The sequence below is a fragment of the Mustela nigripes genome, chromosome 3 (genome assembly GCF_022355385.1).
Source record: "Mustela nigripes isolate SB6536 chromosome 3, MUSNIG.SB6536, whole genome shotgun sequence".
NCBI lineage: Eukaryota > Metazoa > Chordata > Mammalia > Carnivora > Mustelidae > Mustela > Mustela nigripes.
Window position 1 is genome coordinate 149,421,318 of NC_081559.1, and position 26,581 is coordinate 149,447,898.

Sequence of the window (26,581 nt, forward strand, 5' to 3'; positions counted from 1 at the left end):
AGCCCGATGCGGGGCTCGATCCCAGGACCCCGGGATCATGACCTGAGCCGAAGGCAGAGGCTTTAACCCACTGAGCCACCCAGGCGCCCCCAGATTTGGGTTTTAATCCTGTCTCCACTACAGAACATTTTCTAATCTGTTAAGTGGGATTTAAAAGAATACATTTCATAATGGTAAAAATTTTACTCATGTAAAACTAAATATAATGTTTAATTAGTGATCGCTATTAATACTTATGATAACACAATAGTGATAATAATTATTAGTATTAAGACTGACCTAGAGCAAAATAAAAATCTGAACATTTTTCTTTATCATAACATCTTTCATACAGTTGTTTGATATTATTATTTAACTTTCCAAACTTGTTTGTCTTTCTTTACCAACTTATTTATCTTCTTAAAGGCAGAGTAACTGTACATAATGGATATAACAGCAATATCTATTGAGTGAATGATGTTCATATCCACTTTATTAGTGTAAGAGACACATTTGATTTGTTAGAATATGCATGTATATTTGTGTTGTACACAAAGAGTTATAATTTATCTCTATGATAGGCTAAAGAAAAATTGATAGATGCTTCAAAAATGTTACTTTATGTAGTGGTTTGGAATCTTTTGCTTTCACCAAATATTTTAATTTTTTTCTCTCAGAACTGCTAGCATGTAGCTGCTTTCCATTTGTGGTTGGTCCTTCCCATTCCTTAGGGGAATTATTATTTTGTGGAGAAGTAATCATAGTCAGGAGCAGAGGAAGGAGGAGGAGACGTAAGGGGTGCGCTCCCAATTTGTGGATTGGATAATCATTCTTTCGGCAATCACCGGTTTTCCGTAATGATTTCAGTAGCAAACACTTGACCTAGATCCATCTGAAATTTAGACTTCAGGGTTGTTTGACTGATAAGGAACGTTAATAATTTATGATTGAAGTATCTTTATGTAGCCATTGGTAAGGAGCACTCAAATGAACTTAAAGTCAGAATTTTAAAAAATTTATGTGAGAAAATATAGCTTTTGGTTATCCAGGATAAGAAAAAAAAAAAAAAGGCCAAGGGTGACAGGAATACCTTCTTAATACAGCCCAACCAATATTGATGAAAGCCTGTTATAAGCAAGCCTTTGTACATGCCCTTGGAGCTATGAAAGATGAAAGAAAGTAAGGTAGTTGGGATGATATTTTAAGTAAACAGAAAAGCTGTAATTGATGGTAGAAGTGAATCATGTCATAAGACATTCCAGTTAAATATCCATAAAACTTTTAAGGGGTGGGGCAGTTACTACTTCCTGGGAGTGGGTACAGGAGAGAGGGGAAAGCATCAAGAATTTGCTCATGTGGATAACACAATTTGAGTTTGTTGAAGATGGTATGATTTGTATTTGCAAAAACACAGAAAGATCCTTTTAGGTGAAGGAAAATTTACCCTTTCTTTCCTTGTTATGTATTTGTTTTGTGCAAGGTATATAATTTTTATTTATATCTGTTTTATTCTTACTGTGTCTCATAGGTTATCATATTTGCTAAAGAAAGTGACAAACATTAATTTCTTTCTAAAAATTGTGGTTAGTTTTTAGTAAAAGTTCTCTAAATATATAGCTCATGTGCCTGATTTCTTTTTCTTTTCTTTTCTTTCTTTTTGATCTTATTTATTTATTTTAGAGACAGGGGAGAGAGAGATAGAGAGAGAGTGGGAATGAACAAGAAGACACCTGGGCTGAGGGCAGAGCTGGATTTGGGGCTTAGTCTCATGACCTTGAGATCATGATCCTAGCCAAAATCAGGAGTGGCATGCTTAACTGACTGAGCCACCCAGGCACCCCATCATGTACCTGATTTCTTTTCTTTTCTTTTTTTAAATTTAAATTCAATTAGCCAACTTATAGTACATTATTAGTTTCAGAATGTAGTGTTCAGTAATTTATGAGTTGTGTAAAACACCCATTGCTTATCACATCACGTGCCCTCCTTAATGCCTGTCACCGAATTACCCCATCCCCCCACCCACCTCCTCTCCAGCAACCCTCAGTTTTTTTCCTGTAGTTAAGAGTCTCTCCTGGTTTTTCACCTTCTCTGATGACTTCCCATTCAGTTTTCCCTCCCTTCCCCTATGGTCCTTTGCCTTGTTTCTAATATTTTATATATGAGTAAAATCATATGATAATTGTCTTTCTCTGACTGACAAATTTTGCTCAGCATAATAACCTCCACTTCCATCCACGTTGATGTAAATGGTAAATGTTCCCTCTTTCTGATGGCTAATATTCCAGTGCCTGATTTCTCTTAAAGCTGTAACTGGTTTGGAGTAATTTCATTTTGGAAATGGGTGTTCTGATCACTCAGAACTCTTAGAAAAAACACAAACAAACTTTGGATTTATTGTAGGATCTCCCTCACTAAAGCAAGTTCATGTTCTTGATGTTTTAGAGAAAATTCATTAGAAATATACTTGGAAGTTCTTAAGCATAAACACATTTGAAATATCACTGCGATGAAACTAACTCTCAATCACTCATATCCATGGAGAAGAATAACACTGTAAATAATCAGAAACAGAAGACTGAAAAAACCTACTTACATTTGTGCAATTTGATTTTTTTGGCATTAATTTTTACAATACTAGTTATAATTTGTAGGCTGAAATAAACTTTTCATTCTTTGAACAATTCCTATCGCAATGAACTTTGATGAAAATTCCCAACTGTATTAAATTGTACTCATAGGAGTTATTAATGATTTTAAATGTTTTCCTATGAGCATAATTCTTGTTCTATAAATACACAGAGATGTGTGTGGCAGTACTGTTTTTAGTACTGAAAAAATTGGAAACAACATAATGTCAATCTGTGGACAGATAAAAATGTTGAATAATTATAGGTTGGAATACCATAGAGTGGTTAAAATAAATAAATCAGACCTTTCTTTGTATATAGATATGATTGAACTCAACAAAAAATTGAGCTGCACACAAAAGCAAGATGTAGCATACAATCAATATGACTCTAGCTATGAAAACACTACACAAAATAGTCATTGATGTTTGTATAGATAGAAAGTAAAATTATAAAACTGAGGACTGGAAGGATACCCTTGAAGTCATCTTAGTGGTCCCTTCTGGGGAAGGTGGGAGACTAGAACTGGAGAGAAGAACTGATGAGATGTCAGCTTGACTTTTATTAATTTTAATGAAAATGAATTAAAACACATATCTCAAGATCGTTTGTAAGAACAGATGCCATTTGAGGAAGAACACATTTCATCTTTTCTCTTCTACCTTCAGGTTAGCTCACTGGCAGAAAGCACTAATAAAGGAAACCCAATCCATGGAAGTGTTAGACCAAACTAGGAGAGGAGCCCTAAAATAGATAAGCAAACAATGATTGCTTTCCTCAGTAGAAATGTGCAAGTGCCTACATGAATAACTTTTAGCATATAGCTTGAATTTCCTCAGAGAAAAACATCTGAACTGTTATAAATATGAATTTTTATTAACACATTTGCATAGAGTGTGTATCAATTTATGTAAATGGCACATAGCAGCTGTATGTAATAAAAACTTACAGTTTAAGTTTTACCAATTAAGTGATTCTGTCCCCTAATTGTTTTATAGACAGGTGCCATTGGCCTTGGGGCAGCTGTGATGGAGAACTAGGTCCTTCTCATCCGTACTTAGGCTTAGTGAATGCTGTTTGCCTTATAAAGTTGTTATAGTTTGTGTCTGACAACAATTATCTCCACCCCCTACCCCTCAGAAATGATTATTTTCTTGAGATACACTTAGTTCCACTATTGTGTGATTAAAAAGAATTACATCCCAGGGCTAGTGTTTTTACTTTGTAATGCAGCTCCATTTCTTTTATAGAGGCCATTAGGAAATTTTCTGATTTATACTAGGTCAGAGCTCAGTCACTGTTTCATAAATGTCCTTTTTAAAAATAAAGTGAGAGTACCTGTGCCAGTATCATATTATTAATTATTATTATATATATATTATTATATATATATTATTATATTAATAATATTTGTATTAATTTTGCTGTTTTCTTATCTTTACCTGTTTTATTCTTTCAACCTTCCTGTGATGCCTGGCATTAATTAATATATTATCACTCCTGGTTTTAGATGAGGGAATGGAAGCTCAGGAGGTCAATTGACTACTTCCCTAAAGTCACACATGCAATAGATGTCAGAGAAAGGAAATCACCAAAGTGTATGTGTTGTTGTTGTCTTCTAAATCTACATTTGGAGCAACTGAGGGTAAGATCTATGTATTATTCACTTCTGTACCCTCAATGTCTCACCAGTGTTTGGGGCATGCTAGGCACTAGGTAAATATGTGGTGATGTATAAAATGAAGTTGTTAGATATTATTCCGTTTTCAACAATGGGAAATTCAGTGCTATATAAATGTATATTACAGATTTGAATAAAGATTCTGGTGATTTGAAAAGAAATAGAGAAATTTTATTTTTATTTTATTATTATTTTTAGAGATTTATTTATTCATTTTAGAGAGAAAGAGAGTGCATGAGAGCTGGGGGAGTGGCAGAGAGAGAGAATCCCAAGCAGATTCCTTCCTGAGTGCAGACCCCTAATGTGGGGGCTGGTGGGGCCTCCATTCCACAGCCCATGAGATCATGACCTGAGCCAAAACCAAGAGTCAGAAGCTCAGCCAACTGAGCCATCCATGTACCCCTCTATTTTTACTTAATTCAAAACATAGCATATAAATTAGATGGTGCTTCCTGTACTTAGAAAGTTCTTTTAATAAGGCTAAGCTCTGACTACAACTGAAAAACAGGTAAAATTTATTTTTGGAATGACTACCTTCTCAGTCCTGTAGGATTTCTCCAGTTCTATGTTTATTTCTGCTTAAATTTTTTGAAACAGAACTTAAGATAGTCCCGGTAACTTCTAATTCACTGTGACTTCGGGTGTCCCTCAAGTATAAATGATAGTCTTCAGGGATTTTCCCAACATACCCTTACTTATTATAAAAGGAAGTGTCTTATCCCATCTTAAACTCCATTCCTATTAAGGAAGTGATGGGTAATATGTGTAGAACAGAGAATTCTGAATCCAGTTGCCCATGCCACTGACTTTCCAGTTACGGTAGCTATTGGGAACAGCAAAGTCAAATGTGATAAATAATTTGCACATTACTATGCCATAACTTATTGAGTTCTAAGTGATGTTGGGCCCAAGTCTAGGCTCAATATTTGCAAACACTAGTAAAAGTCTTTCCCATCAAGATTTCCTTGAGAACTGACAATAATTCTATTTTTCTGTGAGCTTCAGTATCACACAGTCGAAGTGGGAAGTCACAACCTTGTGGATGAATCTAATCCATCTTGAAAATAGGTTTGAGCGGAGCCACATGAAGGACCTGACTTTACCAGTGTAGAAACTCCCATGTGATTGAACCAGTTTCATCTTCCAGTTAGTAATATGTTAATAATAAATACAGAATTTATTATGTGGCAGGTGTTGATATAAACACTTTATTTTTAAAAAAAATTTTTTTTTAAAAGATTTTATTTATTTGTCAGAGACAGAGGGAGAGAGAGCGAGTGAGCACAGGCAGACAGATAGGCAGGCAGAGGCAGAGGGAGAAGCAGGCTCCCTGCGGAGCAAGGAGCCCGATGTGGGACTCGATCCCAGGACCCTGGGATCATGACCCGAGCCGAAGGCAGCTGCTTAACCAACTGAGCCACCCAGGCGTCCCGATATATAAACACTTTATATGTTTTGAGTCACATAATCATCACACAACCAAACTAAATATTATTATTTGGAATTTCTCGGCCTTATTGGGAGGCACTGGAGAGCAGAGACTCTGTGGGTGTTGTATCTGGAGTGCCTCATGCTTTAGACAGAGTAACTGTTCAGGGCGTGTCATTGAATGGAGTTCATCTGGATCATAAACTCATTGTTCAAAATACTTTAAAATCTCTAGCAACAGTGTCTTATTACTGATACCACCAGGGTAAAAATAAAGTTAATAAAAATGAAATGTAGTTAAGTCTTACTGTAATGCTCTGATTTAAAACCCTTCAGAGAAAATATGTGATGGCACATCTGATTAGGGTGTTACTACTTGGGGATTGTGTGTGACTAGTAGAAATAATTACGTCATTTCCATTCCATTCCTGACTCAGTCTGTCACTCACATAGTTTGTCACCCCCACCCTGCCTCTTTCCTACCACTGAAGTCAAAACCTTTTCAGGCTTCATTTGCCACATAATCACAATGAGTCACAGGTCCCAGTGAGGTGTCCTGTTTTTGATCTGTTCTGAATTTTTACTAGAGCAGCAAATAGTGAGAAACATTGTGCTTTCCTTGGCAGTCTGGTGGTGCCTACATTCTTATTTTGGTATCTTTAGATCCCTGATTTCCTACTGTTAAGCTTTTTTTGTTTCTAAAGGATGAGATTTAAGATTCTGGCCACTAGGTGGCGGAATAGAACTTTTATTAAATTCTCTCCCATTTCTGGCAATTTAGTTGTAGAGGCAAAATGCGATTTCCCTAGCACTTGATTTGATAAACGATATTTAAAAATTGAAATCAAAATAATAGATCATCAGAAAGTAGAGAAAGCTTCCCAGCTTTATAGAAATGAATTGTTCCTTATTAGCTTAATACTTGTGCTTGGGCCGTAACAACATGCAGTTTGCAAGGAAGAGAGCCATTTTTTGTGGAAAAATTTTTAAAAAATGTTATAATATAACTATTAATATATAATCTAACTTTTTTTAGAGGTTTGCTGTGAGAATTAATTGAGAGAATGTATTGAAGCATCTTGAAGCTCTTTGGAAGCTCTGATAACCCCATGTAGAAGCAGCAAACCTTACTAATTAACCACAACTTATTGAAGCAAAGTTTTAGTAAAATCCTATGATTCTAATTCTACTTGCTTTGACAGAGAAAAAAACAACAACAACACATGAGATTGAGGGTCTTTTCTTAGTAAGAAAGTAGCAAAGTGTGTGTGAATTTAGGTTTCTGGGAGTGAAACTGATGTGCTAGTACTAATTCTATGAAAATTGTTAAAGAATGGCCTTGAGCTAGCATTGTTTTTTTGACCCTAGGAAAACTTTTCTGGTTCCTCAACATCTTATCATTTATCCAGATAGGACTGGTGGGGAACTGAAAAATAGCATTGTAGAGTGGTTAAGTTAATAGACTGTGGTGTAAGAAAAGCCTGTGCTCAAACCCTGTCCCACTGCTTTGAGATCTATGGCCTCAGTCAGGTAAGTAGTTCTCACTTTGTGTAAAATGGGGATACTAATAAAACTTTTGTTAGAGGTTTGCTGTGAGAATTAATTGAGAGAATGTATTGTGGCAGATAATACAGTGTAGTACATAGTGAGAATAATAATAAACAGCAGCTATTATTATTTTTGAGAAGATGCATGTATTGATTTTCAAATTTGGCATTGGCAATCGCTTGGTTTCTTAATTTTGACTTAATTATATTCCCTACAGCTCTGACAGTGCTTGGGGGCTGTGATGGTTAATTTTGTGTCAACTTGGCTAGGCTACAGCCTTCTTAGATATTTAGCCAAACATAAGTCTAAATGTTACTGTGAAAGTATTTTTTAGATGAGGTTAATATTTAAGTTATTATACTTTGAGTAAAGTGTGGAAACACTCCATTATGTGGGTGGGCCTTATTAAAATAGTTGAAGGCCTGAAGAGGAAAAAAAAACCCAGAAGTTCTCTGAGGAAGAAAGAATTGTTTGCACACTGCCTTTGGATTTGAGCTGCAACATTAACTCTTCTTAGGGTTGCCAGCCTGCAGGCTTGCCCTGCAAGGTTTTGAACTTGCCAGCTCTGATAATTATATTAGCCAATTTCTTAAAACAAATATTTCTTTCTCTCTATATATGTGCCTATCTTATTGGTTGGTTCTATTTCTCCGGAATATCCTGACTAACATAGAAGTCATGTAAGAATTGGGTATAACGGGGTGCCTGGGTAGCTCAGTGGGTTAAAGCCTCTACCTTCGGCTCAGGTCATGATCCCAGGTCCTGCGATCAAGCTCCGCATCAGGGTCTCTGCTCGATGGGGAACCTGCTTCCTCCTTCCTCTCTCTGCCTACTTGTGATCTCTGTCTGGCAAATAAATAAATAAAATCTTAAAAAAAAAAAAAGAATTGGCTATAACAAGGTTTATAGTGATAGTATTAGGATTGAAGGATCAAGTATAGTGTGAACAACTTTCATGGGACATTGTTCATATTATAGTTTATGACATTCCAGCATTGTATTACTTTTGCTAAAGCATTACAATAGTCACTGCTCCACTAATACATAAACAAACTTCACAAGGCTAAAAGGAAAGGAATATAAGCACAGTGTGATTTTTGCAGTTTTATTTTATTTAAAAATATTTTTCTTATTTATTTATTAGAGAGAGAGAGAGCATGAGAGGAGAGAGGTCAGCGGGAGAAGCAGACTCCCTGCTGGGCAGGGAGCCCAATGTGGGATTCGATCCAGGGACTCTAGGATCATGACCTGAGCTGAAGGCAGTGGCCTAACTGACTGAACCACCCAGGTGCCCCTAATTTTTAAATTTTTAATAAAGATTTATTCATTTATTTTTGAGAGAGAGAGAGAGAGTGTGTGTGGGGGGGGCAGAGGGAGACAGGGGGAGAATCTCAAGCAACTTCCCTGCTGAGCATGGAGCTCAACTGAGGACTTGATCCCATGACCCATGAGATCATGACCTCAGCAGAAACCAAGAGTTGGACGCTCAATTGCTCAACTAACTGAGTCACCCAGGCATTCCCCCTCCTTTTTTTTTTCTTTTTAAAGATGTGTTTATTTATTTTTAGAGAGAGAGCAGTTGCAGTTTAAACAAAATTTAAATATAATACAAAATTAAAGGAACAGATAGAGGTCTTTTGAAAAAACGAAGCAAGGTTATTTAACATAGAATCATTCTCTGGTCCTGCACTGCAAATAAATTCTACTACGTCTGTATCCATTCTCAAATTTATAAAATGGAGAAAAGTCCTTGTGAAATTTTTGACTGAAGACCTAAGCTACAAACCTACAATATTCCTTAGGACATCTTAAAATAAATCTTTGTAAGTTAAATGATTTTCAAGTACCTTTTATTTCCCTTAATTTTGAACATTGGGAAGGCACAAAACATGCTTGTCAGCCTCCAATCATGGCACCAGATTTCTGTTTTTGTTTTTTGTCCTCTGTCTCTTCCTCTCTCTCTTCCTGTCTGCCTGCCTTTTAAAGATATGGAAGATTCATTTTCAGGAAGAATTCAAGATATGGATGTTTTTGACAGTTGACAGTCATGCTTTGTTACCCTTGGATGTTTTGGTCTATTCATTGTAGTTCCATTTCTTGTCTTTGTAAAACTGAAATCTACACTGTGAATTTCCTCCTTTCCAGCTTCCTTTGCTTATAGAATTGGGCCCACACTACAGGGCCTGGCTTCAACTGATCTTTCTAGATTTGTCTGTGGCTATCACCCTATGCTCTGGTCATAAAGAACTTCTCATCCTATGAACAGGTTATAATTTCCCACACTTGTAATAATAAGTCATATGAAGGCTCCTGGCCAGGAGCCTCTACCTTCTCACTCTGTAGACTCCTAAGTATCCTCTGGGCATAGATATACTTCAAATGTTCTCTCCATTGTGCATTCAGTCTGAGTGCATAGGTGACACTCCGTGAATGTCTGTAACTGATTCAGAAGCAACACAAGAGTTAATTTGGTATAATTTATGAGCTAGGAGTGTAGGATCACTATTCAGCCTATTTTCTCCTTAAAAAAAAAAATAACAAATTTGTATAATCTACTAAGACTGCCTTTGCAAAAATAAAAGTAGAAAGATTCCACACCTGCTTATTTTCTACTTCATTTAGCTTTAGAAAAAGATAACTTTTTAAAAAAAATTTAATAGAAATATAGAGTGGGTGAAAGGAGGAGCAAGATGGCAGAGGAGTAAGAGACTGAAATTCATCAGGTCCCAGAAATTCATCTAGATAGTTATCAAACCATTCTGAACACCTACAAAATCAACAGGAGATGGAAGAGAAGAGGAATAGCAATTCTAGGAACAGAAAATCGACCATTTTCTGGTAGGTAGGACATGCAGAGAAGTGAATCTGAAACAATGGGAAGATAGAACACAAGGGAAGGGGACAGCTCCTGGGCAAGTGAGAGAGAGCAGCAGAGCACAAAATCGGAACTTTTAGAAGTCTGCTCCACTGAGGGACGTCACTCCAGAGGCTAAATGGGGTGTGATCCTGGGGGTTGTCTCAAGACCCACAGGGTCACAAAAAGACCAGGGAGGCCTGAGTGTGGCAGAGCTCCCACGTATTGGAGGGGAGAAGCTGGCTGCAGAGATGGAGCCAAGAACTGGGCTCTCATCTTGGGATTACCTTAGATGGTGATCCAAGGCACAGTTGAACCACTGCTCTTTGAGCAGGGACCCCACAAGTGGCAGAGCTAGGGAGACCCCCTCCTATCTTCTCTGGGAGGAGCAGCACGGGAGTGTGTGGCAGGAATCTGCTGACTTTGGAGACTCCAAACAGGGCTGTGCACCACATATAGAAACACTAGGTCACAGGCCGGGTGAGCTAGAGTGCAGCCGGAGACCAGGGATATGAGAGGGATTGACTGCTTATCTCTGAGGGTACAGTGAAGAGTGGGGCCCTGAGCTCTTGGCTCCTATGGGGCCTGGAGATTTGGAGGCTGCCATTATCATTCCCGTCCTCCAAAGCTCTATGGAAAGTGTTCAGGGAACAAAAGCTACTGAGAGCGAACCCAAGCAGAATAGTTAGCCTGGCCCCTGGCAAGGGCAGTGCACTTCCGCCTCAGACAAAGACATTTGAGAATCACTGCAACAGACCTCTCCCCCAGAAAATCAGCAAGAACATCCAGCCAAAACCAAGTTCACTGATCAATGAGAACTGTGGAATGCCAGAGCTAGGAGAAAGAACCACATAGAATTCATGGCTTTTTCCCCCTATGATCCTTTAGTCTTATAAAGTTAAATTTTTTTTTAGTTTTATTTTTTTCTTATCCTAATTTAAAAATAATTCCCCTCTTTTCTATTTTAATGTTTTTTTTTAACTCTTTTATCTTATCACTACATTTTAAAAAATGTTTTCAAATTTTCATTGGTATAGTCATATCCTTTCATTGTATTTAACCTTATTTTTTGTATACATACAGGTTTTGTTTTTTTTCCTTTATAATTTTGGGATACAATTTCTTCAAATAGATCAAAAGATACCCTAAATCTAGCACATGGCTTTGTTCTAGTCTCCAGCCTGATCACATTCTTTCCTCTTCTTTTTTAATTTTCTTTTTCAACCTTCTTATCTTATTAATTCCTTTTTAAGAATCTCTTTTGATTTTTATCTTTACGGTCATATTCCATCTCTTCATCGTATTTACCCTTGTTTTTGTATATATATGTTTTTCCTTCTTTAAAATTTTGGGAAGTAGTTTCTTCTAATAGACCAAAATACAGTCAAAATCAAGTGTGTGGATCTGATCTATTCACCAGTCTAATATATATATATATGTTTTTTTTTCTTCCTCCTTCTTCTCCTCCCAGTTTCAGGGGCCTTCTGATTTGGTTAGTGTATATTTTCTGGGGTTGTTGATACCCTTTTAGTATTTTGTTCTCTCATTTATCTATTCTTATCTGGATAAAATGACAAGGCAGAAAAACTCACCACAAAAAAAGAACAAGAGACAACACTACAGCTAGGGACCTAATCAATATGAACATTAGTAATATGTCAGAACTAGCATCCAGAATGACAATTACCAAGGTGCTAGCTGGGATCAAAAAAACCATGGATAATATTAAAGAATCCCTTTCTGGAGAAATAAAAGAACTAAAATCTAACCAAGTTGAAATAAAAAAAAGCTATTAATGAGGTGCAATAAAAAATGGAGGCTCTTACTGCTAGGATAAATGAGGCAGAAGAAAGAATTAGTGATATAGAAGACCAAATGACAGAGAATAAAGAAACTGAGAAAAGAGAGATAAACAACTACTGGACCAAGGGGGGAGCATTCGAGAGATAAGTGATATCATAAGATGAAACAGTATTAGAATAATTGGGCTCCCAGAAGAAGAAGAAAGAGAGAGAAGGGCAGAAGGTATATTGGTGCAAATTATAGTAGAGAATTTCCCTAATTTGGCAAAGGGACAAGAATCAAAATCCAGGAAGCACAAAGAAGCCCCATCAAAATCAATAAAAATAAGTCCACAGCCCACCATCTAATAGTATAACTTACAAGTCTTAGTGACAAAGAGAAAATCCTGAAAATAGCTTGGGACAAGAGGTCTGTAACATACAATGGTAGAAATATTAGACTGTCACCAGACCTATTCACAGAGACCTGGAAGGCCAGAAGGGACTGGCATGGTATATTCAGAGCACTAACTGAGATAAATATGCAGTCAAGAATACTATATCCAGCTAGGCTGTCACTGAAAATAAAAGGAGAGATAAAAAGCTTCCAGGACAAATGAAAACTGAAAGAATTTGCAAACACCAAACCAGCCCCACAGGAAATACTGAAAGAGGTCCTCTAAACAAAGACAGCCTAAAACTAACAAACCAGAACAGAACGGATATACAGTAACAGTCACCTTACAGGCAATATGGTAGCACTAAATTCTTATCTTTCAATAGTTACCCTGAATATAAATGGGCTAAATGCCCTAATAAAAAAACACAGGGTATCAGAATGGATTAAAAAAAAAACAACACAAAAAACAAGACCCATTGATATGTTGTCTACAAGAAACTCATTTTAGACCCAAAGACACCTCCAGATTTAAAGTGAGGGGGTAGAAAATTATTTACCATGCTAATGGACATCAAAAGAAAGCTGGGGTGGCAATCCTTACATCATTAAGTTAGGTTTTAAGCCAAAGACTATAATAAGAGATGAGGAAGGACACCAAATTGTTCGATCCTCTTGTTGAACAGACCCTTTAAATACTTATTACTTGATACTTTAAATATCTATGCCCCTAACATGGGAGCAGCCAATTATATAAACCAGCTAATCACAAAATCAAAGAAACACATCAACAATACTACAGTAATAGTAGGGGACTTTAACACCCCCCTTACTGAAATGGACAGATCATCTAAGAAAAGATCAACAAGGAAATAAAGGTCTTAAATAACACACTGGATCAGATGGACATCAAAGATATATTTAGAACATTCCATCCCAAAGCAACAGAGTACACATTCTTCTCTAGTGTACATGGAGCATTCTCCAGAATAGATCACATCCTGGGTCACAAATCAGGTCTCAACTTGTACCAAAAAATTGGGATCATTCTCTGCATATTTTCAGACCACAATGCTCTGAAACTAGAACTCAATCATAAGAGGAAAGATGGAAAGAACTCAAATACATGGAGGCTAAAGAGCATCCTACTAAAGAATGAATGAGTGAACCAGGAAATGAAAGAAGAATTTAAAAAAAAATCATGGAAACAAATGAAAATGAAAACACAACTGTTCAAAATCTTTGGGTCACAGCAAAGGCAGTTCTGAGAGGAAGGTATATAGCAATACAAGCCTTTCTCAAGAAACAAGAAAGGTATCAAGTACACAACCTAACCCTACACCTAAAGGAGCTGGAGAAAGAACAGCAAAGAAAGTCTAAACCCAGAAGGAGAAAAGAAATAATAAAGATCAGAGCATAAATCAGTGATATAGAATCCAAAAAATCAGTAGAACAAATCAATGAATCTAGGAGCTGGTTCTTTGAAAGAATTAATGAGATTGATAAACCCCTGGACAGATTTATCAAAAATAAAAGAGAAAAGACCCAAATAAATAAAATCATGAATGAAAGAAGAGAGATTACAACCAACATCAAAGAAATACAATTATAAGAACATATTATGAGCAACTATACGTTAGCAAGTTTGACAATCTGGAAGAAATAGATGCATTCCTAGAGACATATAAACTACCACAACTGAACCAGGAAGAAATAGAAAACCTGAACAGACTCATAACCAGTACGATTGAAGCAGTCATCAAAAATCTCCCAACAAACAAGAGCCTGGGGCCAGACGGCTTCCCAGGGGAATTCTACCAAACATTTAAAGAAGAATTAACACGTATTCTCCTGAAACTGCTCCAAAAAATAGAAATGGAAGAAAAACTTCCAAACTAATTTTATGAGGCCAGCATTACCTTGATTGCAAAACCAGACAAAAACCCCATCAAAAAAGAGAATTGCAGACCAATATCCTTGATGAACACAGATGCGAAAATTCTCACCAAAATACTGGCCAATAAGGATCAAACAGTACATTAAAAGATTATTCACCACGACCAAGTGGGATTTATTCCAGGGCTGCAAGTTTGGTTCAACATCCACAAATCAATCAATGTGATACAATACATTAACAAAAGAAAGAACAAGAACCATCTGATATTCTCAGTAGATGCTGAAAAAGCATTTGACAAAGTACAGCATCCTTTCTTGATCAAAACTCTTCACAGTGTGGGCCTTGAGGGTACATACCTCAATATCATCAAAGCCATCTATGAAAAACCCACAGCAAATATCATTCCAATGGGGAAAAACTGACAGCTTTTCTCCTAAGGTCAGGAACACGGCAGGGAGATACTGGAAAGTATCTCCACTGTTATTCAACACTACTAGGAGTCGCCTCAGCAATCAGACAACAACAAAAAATAAAAGGCATTGGAATCAGCAAAGAAGAAGTCAGACTCTCACTCTTTGTAGATGATAAGATATTTTATGTGGAAAACCCAAAAAGACTCAAAACCCAAAAGACTCCATTCCAAATCTGCTAGAACTTGTATAGGAATTCAGTAAAGTGTCAGGATATAGAATCAATGCACAGAATCAGTTGCATTTCTATACAGCAACAGCAAGACAGAAGAAAGAGAAATGAAGGAGTCGATCCTATTTAAAATTACATCCCCAACCATAAGATACCTAGGAATAAACTTAACCACAGAGGCAAAGAATCTGTACTCAGGAAACTATAAAGTACTCATGAAAGAAATTGAGGAAGACACAAAGGAATAGAAAAACATTCCATGCTCATGGATTGGAAGAACAAATATTCTGAAAATGTCTATGGTACCTAAAGCAGTCTATACATTTAATACAATCCCTATCAAAATACCATCAAATTTTTTCAAAAAAATGGAACAAATAATCCTAAAACTTATATGCAACCAGAAAAAGGCCCTGAATAGCCAGAGGAATGTTGAAAATAAAAGCCAAAGTTGGTGGCATCACAATTCCTGATTTCAAGCTGTATTACAAAGTGGTCATCATCAAGACGGTATGGTTCTGGCACAAAAACAGACACACAGATCAATGGAACAGAATAGAGACCCCAGAAATGGACCTTCAACTCTATGGTCAACTAGTCTTTAACAAAGCAGGAAAGACTGTCCAATGGTAAAGACAGTCTTTTCAACAAGTGGTGTTGGGAAGATTGGACAGCCACATGCAGAAGAATGAAACTGGGCCATTTCCATAGACCACAGACAAAAATAGACTCAAAATAGATTAAAGACCTCAATGAGAGAAGAAATAAAAACCAAAATCCTTGAGGAGAACACAGGCAGCAACCTCTTTGACCTCAGCTATAGCAACTCTTCCTAGAAACATCACCAAAGGCAAGGGAAGCAAGAACAAAAATGAACTACTGAGACTTAATCAAGATCAAAAGCTTTTGCACAGCAAAGGATACAGTCAACAAAACCAAAGACAACTGACAGAATGGGAAAAGATATTCGCAAATGACATATCAGCTAAAGAGCTAGTATTCAAAACCTATAAAGAACTTATTAAACTCAACATCCAAAGAACATATAATCCAATTCAGAGGACACGAACAGACATCCAATGGCTCACAGACACATGAAAAAGTGCTCAACATTACTCGGCATCAGAGAAATACAAATCAAAACCATGATGAGATACTACCTCACGCCAGTCAGAATGGCTAAAATTAACAAGTTAGGAAATGACAGATGTTGGTAAGGATGCATACAAAGGGGAACTCTCCTACACTGCTAGTGGGAATGCAAGCTGGGGAAGCCACTCTGGAAAACAATACGGAGTTTCCTCAAAAAGTTGAAAATAGAGCTACCCTATGACCCAGCAATGGTACTACTGGGTATTTACCCCAAATATACAAATGTAGTGATCCAAAGGGTCACGTGCACCTAAAAGGTTACAGCGGTAATGTCTACAGTAGCCAAACTATGGAAAGAAACTAGATGTCCATCAACAGATGAATGGATAAAGGATATCCATAGGGATGGGTTGGCTGGGTTATGGACATTGGGGAGGTTATGTGCTATGATGAGCCTGTGAAATGTGTAAGCCTGATGATTCACAGACCTTTACACCAGGACAAATAATACATTATATGTTAATGAAGATAAATAGAAATATAAATGGAAATGGTTTTTTTCTGGAAGAAAATGTATTTTTAATGGAAATGTCAGAAAAGGCCCTGATGAATGAATCTGTTTATGACTAAAATCAAGATGTGAAGATTTAACCTTTTTTCTCAATTAGATGTTGCTGATTTTATGGATTTAAAGAAATATATGTAAAAACAAAGGAAAATACTCTGATATTAGAAACTGATAACTTCCCAATTAGAGATAATCCCATAGAAGTCATTGGTATAGGCGGAGTCAAGATGGCGGAGAAGTAGCAGGCTGAGACTACTTCAGCTAGCCGGAGATCAGCTAGATAGCTTATCTAAAGATTGCAAACACCTAAAAATCCATCGGCAGATCGAAGAGAAGAAGAACAGCAATTCTGGAAACAGAAAAACAACCACTTTCTGAAAGGTAGGATGGGCGTAGAAGTGAATCCAAAGTGACGGGAAGATAGACCCCGGGGGGAGGGGCCAGCTCCCGGCAAGCGGCGGAGCAACCGCGCACAAAATCAGGACTTTTAAAAGTCTGTTCCGCTGAGGGACATCGCTCCAGAGGCTAAACCGGGGCGAAGCCCACGTGGGGTCAGCGTGGCCTCAGGTCCCGCAGGGTCACAAAAGGATCGGGGTGTCTGAGTGTCGCAGAGTTTGCGGGTATTGGAACGGGAAAGCCGGCTACAGAGACAGAGCCGACAGTAAGCTCACAGCTCCGTGTTACCTTGAACCGGTCGCAGGCTCGGTGAGCTCGGAGCGCGGCCGGAGGTCAGGCAGACGGGAGTAACTGGGTGCTGTTCTCTGAGGGCGCACTGAGGAGTGGGGCCCTGGGCTCTCGGCTCCTCCGGGCCAGAGACCAGGAGGTTGCCATTTGTATTCCCGTCCTCTGGAACTCTACGGAAAGCGCTCAGGGAACAAAAGCTCCTGAAAGCAAACCCGAGCGGATTACTCACCCCGGCCCCTGTTAAGGGCGGTGCAATTCTGCCTGGGGCAAGGACACTTGAGAATCACTAAAACAGGCCCCTCCCCCAGAAGATCAACAAGAAATCCAGCCGAGACCAAGTTCACCTACCAAAGAGTGTGGTTTCAATACCAAGGAGAGCAGCAGAATTCCAGAGGAGGAGAAAGCAAAGCATGGAACTCATGGCTTTTTCCCTGTGATTTTTTTTTAGTCTTGCAGTTAATTTGATTTTTTTCTTTTTCATTTTTTGTTTTTGGTTTTTTTTCCTCACCTTCTGGTAAATTTTTTTTAAACTTTTACCTTTTTCTTTTTTAACATTTTTTAACTAGTTTATCCAATATATATATTTTTTCTTTTTTATATTTTTCTTATGTGTTTTCTTTTTTTAAATTCTTTTCTTTTCTTTTTTTTTCTTTTTTCTTTTTTTTTTTCTTTCTTCCTTTTTGAACCTCTTTTTATCCCCTTTCTACCCCCCCCCTCACTATTTGGGATCTCTTCTAATTTGGTTAAAGCATATTTTCCTGGGGTTGTTGCCACCTTTTTAGTATTTTACTTGCTCCTTCATATACTCTTATCTGGACAAAATGACAAGACGGAAAAATTCAACACAAAAAAAAGAACAAGAGGCAGTACAGAAGGCTAGGGACCTAATCAATACAGACACTGGTAATATGTCAGATCTAGAGTTCAGAATGACAATTCTCAAGATTCTAGCCGGGCTCGAAAAAGGCATGGAAGATATTAGAGAAACCCTCTCGAGAGATATAAAAGCCCTTTCTGGAGAAATAAAAGAACTAAAATCTATCCAAGTTGAAATCAAAAAAGCTATTAATGAGGTGCAATCAAAAATGGAGGCTCTAACTGCTAGGATAAATGAGGCAGAAGAAAGAATTAGTGATATAGAAGACCAAATGACAGAGAATAAAGAAGCTGAGCAAAAGAGGGACAAACAGCTACTGGACCCCGAGGGGAGAATTCGAGAGATAAGTGACACCATAAGACGAAACAACATTAGAATAATTGGGATTCCAGAAGAAGAAGAAAGAGAGAGGGGAGCAGATGGCATACTGGAGAGAATTATTGGGGAGAATTTCCCCAATATGGCAAAGGGAACGAGCATCAAAATTCAGGAGGTTCAGAGAACGCCCCTCAAAATCAATAAGAATAGGCCCACACCCCGTCACCTAATAGTAAAATTTACAAGTCTCAGTGACAAAGAGAAAATCCTGAAAGCAGCCCGGGAAAAGAAGTCTGTAACATACAATGGTAAAATTATTAGATTGGCAGCTGACTTATTCACAGAGACCTGGCAGGCCAGAAAGAGCTGGCATGATATTTTCAGAGCACTAAACGAGAAAAACATGCAGCCAAGAATACTATATCCAGCTAGGCTATCATTGAAAATAGAAGGAGAGATTAAAAGCTTCCAGGACAAACAAAAACTGAAAGAATTTGCAAACACCAAACCAGCTCTACAGGAAATATTGAAAGGGGTCCTCTAAGCAAAGAGAGAGCCTACAAGTGGTAGATCAGAAAGGAACAGAGACCATATACAGTAACAGCCACCTTACAGGCAATACAATGGCACTAAATTCATATCTCTCAATAGTTACCCTGAATGTTAATGGACTAAATGCCCCTGTCAAAAGACACAGGGCATCAGAATGGATACAAAAACAAAACCCATCTATATGTTGCCTCCAAGAAACTCATTTTAAGCCCGAAGACACCTCCAGATTTAAAGTGAGGGGGTGGAAAAGAATTTACCATGCTAATGGACATCAGAAGAAAGCTGGGGTGGCAATCCTTATATCAGATCAACTAGATTTTAATCCAAAGACTATAATAAGAGATGAGGAAGGACACTATATCATACTCAAAGGGTCTGTCCAACAAGAAGATTTAACAATTTTAAATATCTATGCCCCCAATGTGGGAGCAGCCAACTATATAAACCAATTAATAACAAAATCAAAGAAGCACATCAACAATAATACAATAATAGTAGGGGACTTTAACACTCCCCTCACTGAAATGGACAGATCATCCAAGCAAAAGATCAGCAAGGAAATAAAAGCCTTAAACGACACACTGGACCAGATGGACATCACAGATATATTCAGAACATTTCATCCCAAAGCAACAGAATACACATTCTTCTCTAGTGCACATGGAACATTCTCCAGAATAGATCACATCCTCGGTCCTAAATCAGGACTCAGCCGGTATCAAAAGATTGGGATCATTCCCTGCACATTTTCAGACCACAATGCTCTAAAGCTAGAACTCAACCACAAAAGGAAGTTTGAAAAGAACCCAAATACATGGAGACTAAACAGCATCCTTCTAAAGAATGAATGGGTCAACCGGGAAATTAAAGAAGAATTGAAAAAAATCATGGAAACAAATGATAATGAAAATACAACGGTTCAAAATCTGTGGGACACAACAAAGGCAGTCCTGAGAGGAAAATATATAGCGGTACAAGCCTTTCTCAAGAAACAAGAAAGGTCTCAGGTACACAACCCAACCCTACACCTAAAGGAGCTGGAGAAAGAACAAGAAAGAAACCCTAAGCCAAGCAGGAGAAGAGAAATCATAAAGATCAGAGCAGAAATCAATGAAATAGAAACCAAAAAGACAATAGAGCAAATCAACGAAACTAGGAGCTGGTTCTTTGAAAGAATTAATAAAATTGATAAACCCCTGGCCAGACTTATCAAAAAGAAAAGAGAAAGGACCCAAATAAATAAAATCATGAATGAAAGAGGAGAGATCACAACTAACACCAAAGAAATACAAACTATTATAAGAACATACTATGAGCAACTCTACGGCAATAAATTTGACAATCTGGAAGAAATGGATGCATTCCTAGAAACATATAAACTACCACAACTGAACCAGGAAGAAGTAGAAAGCCTGAACAGACCCATAACCAGTAAGGAGATTGAAGCAGTCATTAAAAATCTCCAAACAAACAAAAGCCCAGGGCCAGACGGCTTCCCGGGGAAATTCTACCAAACATTTAAAGAAGAACTAATTCCTATTCTCCTGAAACTGTTCCAAAAAATAGAAATGGAAGGAAAACTTCCAAACTCATTTTATGAGGCCAGCATCACCTTGATCCCAAAACCAGACAAGGATTCCATCAAAAAAGAGAGCTATAGACCAATATCCTTGATGAACACAGATGCGAAAATACTCAACAAAATACTAGCCAATAAGATTCAACAGTACATTAAAAGGATTATTCACCACGACCAAGTGGGATTTATTCCAGGGCTGCAAGGTTGGTTCAACATCCGCAAATCAGTCAATGTGATACAACACATCAATAAAAGAAAGAACAAGAACCATATGATACTCTCAATAGATGCTGAAAAAGCATTTGACAAAGTACAGCATCCCTTCCTGATCAAAACTCCTCAAAGTGTAGGGATAGAGGGCACATACCTCAATATCATCAAAGCCATCTATGAAAAACCCACCGCAAATATCATTCTCAATGGAGAAAAACTGAAAGCTTTTCCGCTAAGGTCAGGAACACGGCAGGGATGTCCATTATCACCACTGCTATTCAACATAGTACTAGAGGTCCCAGCCTCAGCAATCAGACAACAAAAGGAAATTAAAGGCATCCAAATTGGCAAAGAAGAAGTCAAATTATCACTCTTCGCAGATGATATGATACTATATGTGGAAAACCCAAAAGACTCCACTCCAAAACTGCTAGAACTTATACAGGAATTCAGTAAAGTGTCAGGATATAAAATCAATGCACAGAAATCAGTTGCATTTCTCTACACCAACAGCAAGACAGAAGAAAGAGAAATTAAGGAGTCAATCCCATTTACAATTGCACCCAAAACCATAAGATACCTAGGAATAAACCTAAGCAAAGAGGCACAGAATCTATACTCAGAAAACTATAAAGTACTTATGAAAGAAATTGAGGAAGACACAAAGAAATGGAAAAATGTTCCATGTTCCTAGATTGGAAGAATAAATATTGTGAAAATGTCTATGCTACCTAAAGCAATCTACACATTTAATGCAATTCCTATCAAAGTACCACCCATCTTTTTCAAAGAAATGGAACAAATAATTCTAAAATTTATATGGAACCAGAAAAGACCTCGAATAGCCAAAGGGATATTGAAAAAGAAAGCCAACGTTGGTGGCATTACAATTCCGGACTTCAAGCTCTATTACAAAGCTGTCATCATCAAGACAGCATGGTACTGGCACAAAAACAGACACATAGATCAATGGAACAGAATAGAGAGCCCAGAAATAGACCCTCAACTCTATGGTCAACTAATCTTCGACAAAGCAGGAAAGAATGTCCAATGGAAAAAAGACAGCCTCTTCAATAAATGGTGCTGGGAAAATTGGACAGCCACATGTAGAAAAATGAAATTGGACCATTTTCTTACACCACACACAAAAATAGACTCAAAATGGATGAAGGACCTCAATGTGAGAAAGGAATCCATCAAAATCCTTGAGGAGAACACAGGCAGCAACCTCTTCGACCTCAGCCGCAGCAACATCTTCCTAGGAACAACGCCAAAGGCAAGGGAAGCAAGGGAAAAAATGAACTATTGGGATTTCATCAAGATCAAAAGCTTTTGCACAGCAAAACAAACAGTTAACAAAATCAAAAGACAACTGACAAAATGAGAGAAGATATTTGCAATCGACATATCAGATAAAGGACTAGTGTCCAGAATCTATAAAGAACTTAGCAAACTCAACACCCAAAGAACAAATAATCCAATCAAGAAATGGGCAGAGGACATGAACAGACATTTCTGCAAAGAAGACATCCAGATGGCCAACAGACACATGAAAAAGTGCTCCATATCACTCGGCATCAGGGAAATACAATCAAAACCACAATGAGATATCACCTCACACCAGTTAGAATGGCTAAAATAAACAAGTCAGGAAATGACAGATGCTGGCGAGGATGCGGAGAAAGGAGAACCCTCCTACACTGTTGGTGGGAATGCAAGCTGGTGCAGCCACTCTGGAAAACAGCATGGAGGTTCCTCAAAATGTTGAAAATAGAACTGCCCTATGACCCAGCAATTGCACTATTGGGTATTTACCCTAAAGATACAAACGTAGTGATCCAAAGGGGCACATGCACCCGAATGTTTATAGCAGCAATGTCCACAATAGCCAAACTATGGAAAGGACCTAGATGTCCATCAACAGATGAATGGATCAAGAAGATGTGGTATATATACACAATGGAATACTATGCAGCCATCAAAAGAAATGAAATCTTGCCATTTGCGACAACATGGATGGAACTAGAGCATATCATGTGTAGTGAAATAAGTCAAGCAGAGAAAGACAACTATCATATGATCTCCCTGATATGAGGAAGTGGTGATGCAACATGGGGGCTTAAGTGGGTAGGAGAAGAATCAATGAAACAAGATGGGATTGGGAGGGAGACAAACCATAAGTGACTCTTAATCTCACAAAACAAACTGAGGGTTGCTGGGGGGAGGGAGGTTGGGAGAAGGGGGTGGGATTATGGACATTGGGGAGGGCATGTGCTTTGGTGAGTGCTGTGAAGTGTGTAAACCTGGTGATTCACAGACCTGTACCCCTGGGGATAAAAATATATGTTTATAAAAAATAAAAAATTAAAAAAAAAAGAAGTCATTGGTATATAACTTAACGTTTTTTTTTTTTTTAAGAGAGCCAATTGTTGTTACCTATTCTTAGTTAAGTTAGTCATCAAAATATAGAGAGTGTTATAACATTTTTAAAATACTGTGAAAATAATTTAGCTTTGTGGCTTTCACACCTCACTAGAAGCAATCATTGATTTGGTTTGTATTATCATAAAACAATGTTATTTATAAGATCCTCCTTTTACAAGGGTGCCTGGCTGGTTCAGTCAGTTAAGCTAAACATCTGCCTTTGGGTCAATCATGATCCCCGTGTCCTGGCAGGGAGCCTGAGCCCTGGAATCTTGCATTGGGCTCTTTGCTCACTGCGGAGCCTGATTTTCCCTCTGCTCAGCCCCTTCCCCATTCCTGCTCCTTCTCACTCACAATCTCTCAAAAATAAATAAATAAAATCTTAAAAAAAATAAAATCTTAAAAAAATCATTCTTTTACTATTTCCTTGGTCCACTATTCAGCTCCTACCTCTTATTCCCTTGGTTTATCTACCTTGCAAAAATTCTTACAACTGGTTATTTGCAATGTGATATGTTGCTGAAATAAGCAAGAAAATCAAATTTATGTTAAAAATTTGGGACACTGTAAACATAACTCTGTTGATTCATACAGAGTTTGAGGTGAGCAAAAATATCCAAGTGTAAAAAATTTGTTATAAAACTGACTGTGGCTCTTTTTATATTTGTAATATTTCAATTTTAGGCATAAATTTGGAACTTTTATGTTGTTGAAATTAATCTTGACTTTGCTTATTGTTTCAAATATTCAATTATTTTTAAGTTTTGTAATCTAACACATTTTAAACTGTTCCTTTTTACTTTGTGTCATCTGTCTATTTGAAAATCACATGGTTCATATCTTCATAAAAATCTGGTTAGGGGTGCCTGGGTGGCTCAGTCGGTTGAGTGGTTGCCTTCAGCTCAGGTGTTGATCCCAGGGTCCTGGGATGGAGCCCTGCATTGGGCTCCCTGCTCAGCAGAGAGCCTGCTTCTCTCTCTCCCTCTGCCTGCTGCTCTGCATACTTGTGCTATCTCTCTGTCGAATAAAGAAATAAAATCTTAAAAAGAAAATCTGGATATATCAAGAAAAGAGTCATAGAATACTGACCTAACACTGGTATCCTATGGAGCCAGGGGTGAACCTAACACTGAAAGTGACTCTGCCCAACCATTTTACCATACAGCTTCTGCTTCTTCATACTGTCCCCAATGGTGTTGATTATGTATTTTTAAGACATAGATTTCTGTCTGGATTACATTTTTTTGCTGTCTTCACTTTCATCTTAGAGGATCACATCTAGTCTCATGGCTTAAAATATATCAATGTGTTAATATGCCCAAATTTATTACTCCAGCTTGGACATCTCCTCTGAACTTAGATTTATTCATCAAACTGCCTACATGACATTTCATCTGGAGGTCTAACTCCCACTTCAAATGAACATATCCCCAAATAGTCTGTTTCTCTCCCCCTCACCCTAAACTTAAAGACTTCTTATTTTGCAAATGGTATCTTTGTTCTTCTTGTTCCTTAGGCTTAAATCCATGGAGTCAGCTTTGATTCCTTTCTCTCTCTTTTTCTCTCTCTCTGCAACAGCAAAAACTTTGGCCCCTTTCTTTAAATATATCCAGTATTGGGGGATACGAACCATGAGAGACTGTGGACTCTGAGAAATTAACTGAGGGTTTTGGAGGGGAGGGCGGTGGGAGGTTGGGTGAGCCTGGTGGTGGGTATTGTGGAGGACACGTATTGCATGGAGCACTGGGTGTGGTGCATAAACAAGGAATTCTGGAACACTGAAAAGAAATTAAAAAGTAAATAAAAATTTAATTAAAAAAAAGGCAAATCAAAACCATAATGAGATACCACTTTTCACCCACTAGGATGGCTGTAATCAAAAGTATAATAAGGGTGGGAATTAAGGCATACACGTGCCATGGTGAGTGACAAGTGATGTATGGGTGTGTTGAATCACTATATTGTATGCCTGAAACTAATAAAACACTATATGTTATATATAAAAAAATATATCCAATATTTGGCCCCTTCTTAACAACTCTGCTCTTACTACTCTGGGTCTGGTCATGATCATCTCTTCTATGCATAGTTGCAGTAACGACTATTTGATCTCCTCACTGTTCACTTTTGTTTCCACAGTCTATTCTCCACATTATAGGTGGGATGATCCCTTCAAACTGATCTTAAATAGTCATCTGCTTAATTCTTCACTGGCATTTGCATGTCACAGTACAATCTGGGTTTATCCTAGAGCCTCCAAGGTCCGCCTTTAACTTGCCCCCCACTGCCTGGCTCTCTCCCTCCCTCCCTTTCTTCCTTCCTTCTTTGATTCTTTCCTCCTTTCTTTCCTTCCTTTAAGTAGGCTCCATGCCCAACATGGAGCTCAATAAGGTGCTTGAACTCACAACCCTGAGATCAAGACTTGAGCTGATATCAAGAGTTAGACACTTAACTGACTGAGCCACCCAGGTGTCCCAGCTTCCCTTTCTCTCTCTTTCTTCCTTCCTTCCTTCCTTCCTTCCTTCCTTCCTTCCTTCCTTCCTTCCTATCTTTCTTTTCCTTCCTTCCTTCCTTCCTTCCAATTTATATGAGAGAGAGAGAGAGAGAGCGAGCACACACAAGCATGTGTGTGAGCAGGAGTAGGGACAGGCGGGGAAGGAGAGGAGCAAGCAGACTTCATGTTAAGCATAGAGCCTGACATAGGTCTTGATCCCAACACCCTGTGATTAAGACCTGAGCTGAAATCAAGAATTGGAAGCTCAACTCACTGAGCCACTTTGATGCCCCAGACTCCCTTTCTTTTACTGTCTTCTGACTATTTTGCTTCCTATCACTCTACCTTTGCTTCAGCTATTCTGGCTTCTTTAGGATGCTCCTGACTCAGGGCCTCATTTTGTCTGTCTTCCTGTAATATTGTCCTTCTGTCCATCTCTTCCTTCCCTTCCCCAGTATCTGCACGCCTCGCTTCCTTGCCTCTTGCAGTCTTTTGCTTACTCAGTTGCATTTCATGAGAGCAGCCTTTTTTGACCGGTACCATTCTCATCTTCCTTAGCCTGTTCAATTTTGTTCATAGAATTATCACCTCCAAACATGTTTCTTTTTTTTTTTTTTTTAAAGATTTTATTTATTTATTTGAAAGAGAGAAATCACAAGTAGATGGAGAGGCAGGCAGAGAGAGAAAGAGAGGGAAGCAGGCTCCCTGCCGAGCAGAGAGCCCGATGCGGGACTCGATCCCAGGAGCCTGAGATCATGACCTGAGCCGAAGGCAGCGGCTTAACCCACTGAGCCACCCAGGCGCCCCAAACATGTTTCATATTTATTTTTTAATTCCCCTCTTTTGGGATTTAAGCTCTATGCGTGCAAGTATTTGTTTTCAACTGTTGTATTCCCAGTGGCTAAAATGATGCCTGAAACATAGTAGGAACTTAATAAATGCC

The 26,581-nt window shown here is 38.1% G+C and overlaps 1 protein-coding gene across 1 annotated transcript in view; it reads right to left on the minus strand.

Annotated features, from left to right (window-relative positions):
- Positions 1–26,581, minus strand: part of CNGB3 (cyclic nucleotide gated channel subunit beta 3) — a 154,187-nt gene that overhangs the window by 30,956 nt on the left and 96,650 nt on the right. The gene's annotated exons all lie outside the window — the stretch shown is intronic.